The following is a 6,908-nucleotide window of genomic DNA, read 5'->3' on the forward strand; positions in this document are numbered from 1 at the left end:
TCAACCGTTTAATCGATACCATTTTAGATGCAAACACTGGGATAATCTGTGCTTTCTGAAAAGTTTCTAGCGCTCCGTTCTCTGTCAGTCAGTGTATTGGGAGATCACCTTGCACATGTTGCTCTATAACCCCTGCCTCTTAAAGGCTAAGATTGGCTGGCGGAAAGAGCGCTTTGGATTAACTTGCATTGTGTTTGATTAAACGGTGGCCAGAACTATTGATCGCGAGAATTCAGACCGATTTCTTTTCATTAGGGCAGGCGTCACTGCTACATTTCCAAGCGCGTTATTCTTTGTAACTTGCAACATACATGTGGCCACGCCCACCCATACAAACCAAAAAGGACTTTGCAGTGGAAACCTTTTCTTTGAACTAATGGTTGATTCATCGAATCTTTTTATTCTCCCCCCACAAAAATGACTCGTTCACTGATTCATTCAATGTCCGTCTCTGCGGTTACATCGTTGCTCCACTAGGTGGGGACAAGCGAGAGTGCATGTAATGATTAAAGGGATAGTTCATCCAAAAATGAAAATTTGATGTTTATCTGCTTACCCCCACCGTTGCAGTCTATCAGTCGTATAATGCATGGCAATGGTAACAAAATCTATGAGAGTAAAAAAAACATGCACAGACAAATCCAAATTAAACCCTGCGGCTCGTGACGACACATTGATGTCCTAAGACACGAAACGATCGGTTTGAGCCAGAAACCGAACAGTATTTATATAATTTTTTACCTCTAATACGCCACTATGTCCAACTGTCTTTGAGTGCGCACACGGCATCTGGTGCGTGAGGTGTGTACGCGCTCTGGCGTAGTTTACGCAAGCGCCGGAAGTGATCTGTCGCACGTATACGTCACTCATTGTTTACACAGTCCACAGTCATTGTAGGTACGACGGCTAATCAAGATGGTACTTACTTGCGCTTATCCGGATTGTTCAAACCAACTTAAAACTAAAAGATTACGTTCTCTCGCGCGAACTCATTCAGGAGTGGTGACTTTCCACGTATTCCCAACTTCTGAGCCTGCTCGCCTGAAGTTATGGTTGATTGCTCTTCGGCTGGATATCAACACACACATTAACGTAAACTACGCCAGAGCACGTACACACCTCACGCACCGGATGGCGTGCGCGCGCTCAAGGAAGTTGGACATTGCGGTGAATCAGAGGTAAAATATGATATAAATATTGTTCGGTTTCTGGCACAAACCGATCGTTTCATGTCTTAGGACATCAATGTGTCGTCACGAGCCGCAGGGTTTAATTTGGATTTGTCTGTGCATGTTTTTTTTACTCTCATAGATTTTGTTATCATTGCCATGCATTATAAAAGACTGCAACGGTTGGACTTAAAAATCATAATTTGTGTTCTACTGAAGAAACAAAGTCACCTACATCTTGGATGCCCTGGGGGTAAGCAGATAAACATAAAATTTTCATTTTTGGATGAACTATCCCTTTAACCCTCGGGCCATCCCAGATGTAGACGAGTTTATTTCTTCACAGGAAAAGATTTGACTAAATTTAACATTACATCACTTGCTCGCTAATGAATCCTCTGCAGTGAATATCTCTGTAGTGACTCTTAAACTATGAACACTCACCTGCAGTGATGATCACTAGAAGAGACATCATGAGAGACGTCAACATAGTGAATTCCGCAATCATAAAACTGAAAATTATGAAATGAGATAAAGCTTTATCTGCATACAGTACCACTTATTATTTAAATGGGCTCTGTGAACCAACAATTACAAAAGACTTTTGCATATGCCTCAGTCAACACTGTCCCATCTCATACAGTAAATGCAAAAAAAAAAAGGTCAAATGATCTTACTGTGTTGGACTGAATCTTGTCAACGTTGAAATATAAATCAACCAGCAGCTTAACAAGAGCACAGTGAATGCTAACCTTCCTCTGTTTCTCAGTATTCCTCTCTCTCTCTCTCACACACACACACACACACACACACTCACTGAACTTCCCTGATCATTAGATACATTAACATAGGTGTGAGCTAGTAAGATAACAATCTTTCTGCTGAGAAACTAAATGTCAGTGTCATGAATGTCTAGCGTTTCAGCTGTTGTAAAAGAAACTGTAGAATAAGATCCTGATTCAACCACTGTAAAACAAAACACACTGATAAACAGCACTAACTAACAATTGACATTGTTCATGTTGCATTGTCCTTTTATCTCTTTTCTCTCTTATCATATGATGATGATGATGTTGTAAGAGTTCCAAGAAACATGTATGTTGAAATTTAAAAAAAACATGTAAAAAAAAGAAAAGGTTTTGACCTAATGACCACATAAGAGAGAAACAATGCGGCAAGACGTGCATCCAAATGAGAGAGAGATCGCGAAGCTAGACGTTTCTTCTTATATTAACTAACGTACTCTATGATTAGCTCAGTGAATAATTTTTAAAAACATAGACCCGGCTACAACATGCGGAGTGATACAAAATTGTGAAAGGCCGTTCCTGTAGCGATACCAGTACAATATCTCCAGTACCAGTCAGATTTGAGAACCAGAACGAACTGTTGTGTAATGAGAAATGACAAACCAAACCAAAAAATATTTTTACTGATAAGACCAATAATGCAAACACATATACGCACCATCAACCCCTGAAACACAGAAATGAGAAAATGAGGGCCTTTAGCAAACCCTGATAAATCAGATCACTTTATATATATATATATATATATATATATAAATCAAGACAGATTTAAGCCTTCAGTATGATTTTCAACTCACTCAAACAAATGAGCAATTACCATGTTTTTACCTGACTTAGACATGAGCTTTTCCCAATTCTTCTGTTTTTTACAAGCACATTAGTGCTCATCATTTAAGAAGAAAATCAACTATAAATTAAATAAATGTTATTTTCACATTCCAGTTGTTGTTGTAGGTTTCTAGTGGGCACACCGACTGATGCTGCTTTCCATTTGTACTCAGAAGTTGGAAATTCCAAGTTCCCAGTATGAACTTTTAACTGGAACACCCTCTCCCTTTTGGAGTTCCGACTCAGAATCTTGGAGGAATCGCGACAACTCCAACTTCAGAATCCAATATGGCTGCTCAGTGCATCAACAGAAGAGAAACAGTAGTAATATACTATTTATTAGCACTTATGTTTGTCTGTGTCTCAATAAACTCTATTATGTTACTGCTTTTGTAAAGTCAGGCACCTGCTACAAATGTGAAAAAAGCCCACTACAAATTTAAATGTGAAAATTGAATTCACTTATAATGTGAATGTGTGTGTGTGTGTGTGTGTGTGTGTGTGTGTGTGTTTAGTTCAGAATGCATATGGCTTACTTAATAGATTTAATCCTTAACTAAAGGTGTGACACCCGCTGGAGAACATAACACTTCTGTGTCGCTTCCTCTTTATCTTTCCGTTTTTAGTGCTGCCTTTGCAAAGGTTGTGAGCAGCATGCAACACCTTCAGTGTAGAGCATTTGTGAATATCATCTTCATATAACAAATCGCTCTAGATATGCCACATAAATACAAAGTGAAATGGAAAAAAAATCTGTCAATCACAACTTGAGGATAAATGTACTTACGTTACAATACTTCTGGCATACATCCACCACCTCAACTTGAACAACTCTGCTTATAATATCACAAAATAGCTACGTTTTATTCAGTAGTGGCCTACAGGAGAAACTTAAAAGCTTGTGTACCTCCATTTTTGTACCCCTTTACTTTCACAACTGTTGTTTGAGCAGAACCTCGAAGCTTTGACCCGACTGCACACTTACTACAGGCCTGGAGGATCACTGAGGCCCTCTAGTGGCCCGCGGGCCCCGGTTGAGAAGCACTCGTATTTACATACAGGATCAACAAAAGTTATTAAACTCATATAATAAACCAAACCAACATTCACCAAACACACAATATACTTTATTTTATTGTTTACTCAATCCTTTCTACACAATTATAACATAGTATAAACTTGTCTCACTGTGAATGGTCACAGATAACAAATGATAACAGCGGCATGACGGGAAGTGTTACACAGCTGAACTATTAATGAGTATCACATCTAAAATGAACGCCGGCCTTCCTCTTTCTCTGTATTTGCACCCTCTTCTCAACAAGTCAATTCACCTTTAGAAATATATACAATATAGAGTTTCAAACAACACACGAAGAGCTCAAAAACATGCATGCATCCTTTAAAGGCAAATAAAAGCATCATCCCCACTATTAAAGATTTGTGTGAGAATATGTGAAACAAGTTTGCTTTGAGAAAAATGAACATATAATGGCAAACATTAGCAGATAGGATGTCGATTCATTAAATGGTAAGCTTAAGCTTAAGCTTCAGCTTCAGCGAAATGAAGCCTCTCCTCCATTCAGAAATTGATATTTTGCTTAGGCTTGCTTACAGCTCTTAGTTACACTTCCTGTTTCTCACACAAATGTATGCATTTAAAGTCACTGCACACGGTCACATTTCAACACAAATTAAAAATGAAAATTGACCCTATTTATTTCTTAACGCATCTTACTGTGAACCATCCATCCATATATATATATATATATATATATATATTTACAATTGATCAAATAAAGTCTTGTTTGTTAAGCGGAATCACTTTTTAGTCGCAACTTCTATTTCATGTCGACTTCAATGGAGGAGCATGTTCAGTGATCACATGCTACAATTCTTCATGCAACTTTGATGCTGCTGTAGATCACAGAGGAATCATCCGCACTTTCAGCATTCGATCTGTTCAATAAGAATGAAAAAGGCAAGATAAGATGAACCAGATTAATGTGCACCCATAAACCATGTTCCTCTAAACTACCTGTTCCTCATTTTCTTAAGAAAAACTGGAGAGTTTATGTGTTAGTTCACATCTTTAACCTTATGACAAGTGACGCTGGACTTGATGAAGTGCGTCTCACCCGGCAGAAACAGCAGGACGGTGGTCTCTCACATCTCTCTCCGCAGTCACATTCCCGGTGTTTCTGTGGTGCTGGACGGTGGCGTACTGAACCTCGTCTTCATCTCCAGCTCTCTGGTGCTTTCTGGGTCTCTTGTGAGAGATGCTGGCGTAAATTAAATCATCCGGATCGGCTGCTTTTGAAGGATGTGTGGTCATCTGGTCAGTCACGGCTGTGCTGTTGTTTTCCTGAATAAACACACACAGTCTGGAGGATCCCATTGTGATCCCAATTTCGTGAAAAATTAGCTGAAATAGACTTTGTTTCAGACTTGCCTGATTTGAAATGCCACCTCGGACGCCGGAATCTCCTGTTTTCCTACTGAAGAAAAGAAAAAAAAGGTTAACGAAAACGTCACTCCTAGTAAAATTCATAAGCAGTTACAAAGAAACAGCAAGTAACATATTGACTTAACTTTGGTAGAAAGACTAAAATAGTTTTTTCTTGTAAAACATACTTTAATACTTTTTTATTTACAACTACGAAAAATATGATCACACTAGTCAACAGCTACTCAGACACTACAATGTTTGTAAAAATTAAAACATGAATGTTTTTATTTGTTTATAGATATGTCTTGAATATTAATTGCTGTACTGTTCAAAACTTTTGGGGCCAGATTTCTATTTCAAATAATCCAAAGAATCCTGGAAAATAAAATGGAAAAACTGCTTTAGTTCTCATGATGTGCTGAAAATTCTTTCACTAATTTGGTGTTTCCAGCTTAAAAATGACTGGTCTTCTAAAAATTGCTTGTAATTTTCTCATTATGCTCTATTATCACTAAATCTTGGATTCAATCTTTTTTGTCAAAAATAAATAAATAAATCCCATAAAAATACAAAATATACCCAGGGGAAAAAAAGTCAAAGTTGTTCTACCCTGTGTGAGCAGTAGGTTTTAGTCCAATGTGATAACATTAACTAGCATTTTTTGGAAAAAGAGAATCCTCTCCAGGTCAAATTGAACCGAACACGACATGAAGTGTCATAAAAGTCATTAATATATGACTCGTGATGTATATTTATATAGATCTTCTGAAATCATATGACAGCTTAGTGTGAGGAACATAAAGAAAATGTAATTATGGTATTTCACAAAATGCAAGATGAAGAATGAGATTGTTTTCTACATGATGAATGAGTCAATTTTATGTACCTTTATGATGGTTTATGGTGTTTTTCAGGTTTTTCCACGGCAAAAAATGACAGCACTTTTCTCTTACCTTATGATTTTTATTACTACAATAATGATGCAGATGCAGATGAGCGTGGCACCGATTCCAGCAGCTGCATACAGAACGTGTGCAGAATGTACTGTTTTCTTGCCACCTGAGTGAAGAGACACATCATTTTACATGATGCTCATGACAGAGTTCAGTAAGAGCCTACAGTATCAAATTAATACCTGCAGATATTACAGACACAGACTCTGATCTCTGAGATCCATGTTGATTCTGAGGAGGATCTGAAAAAAAGTAAAGATTACTTCTCACAGTCCTTCATTTGATCAGTTTGGACTGAATTTTGTTAATATGAAGATCAAGTCTTGACGTACATCTGACGCTGAGAGAGACAGCAGGAGACGGCAGATGTTTCTGATCTCTCACTGCACAGCTGTAGTTCCCCGTATCATCACTGCTGACCGACTGCAGCAACAGCTGATTCGAGCCGATCGATACGGATAAACACTTGCCATTTTTATACCAAGTAAATTCTGTTTTACCTGAGAGGTCACAGGTGGTCTTACAAAATAAAACAGGTGATTCTCCCTCAATGATCTCTGCAGGAATCTCCACTCTGAGCTCTGAAATCACAGACAAAACGCTATATATATTGCATCATATAATAATTGCTGTTACTAGTGCTCATCGTCTGTTTGATTACGTCTTTAATTGATTTTTCCGTACATTTCTGCCATATGTA

The 6,908-nt window shown here is 38.0% G+C and overlaps 1 pseudogene; it reads right to left on the reverse strand.

Annotated features, from left to right (window-relative positions):
• LOC107703700 (uncharacterized) overlaps positions 1–6,908 on the reverse strand; it is a 12,482-nt pseudogene that overhangs the window by 4,146 nt on the left and 1,428 nt on the right.

This window comes from Sinocyclocheilus anshuiensis, unplaced genomic scaffold (genome assembly GCF_001515605.1).
Source record: "Sinocyclocheilus anshuiensis isolate Anshui unplaced genomic scaffold, SAMN03320099.WGS_v1.1 scaffold274, whole genome shotgun sequence".
NCBI lineage: Eukaryota > Metazoa > Chordata > Actinopteri > Cypriniformes > Cyprinidae > Sinocyclocheilus > Sinocyclocheilus anshuiensis.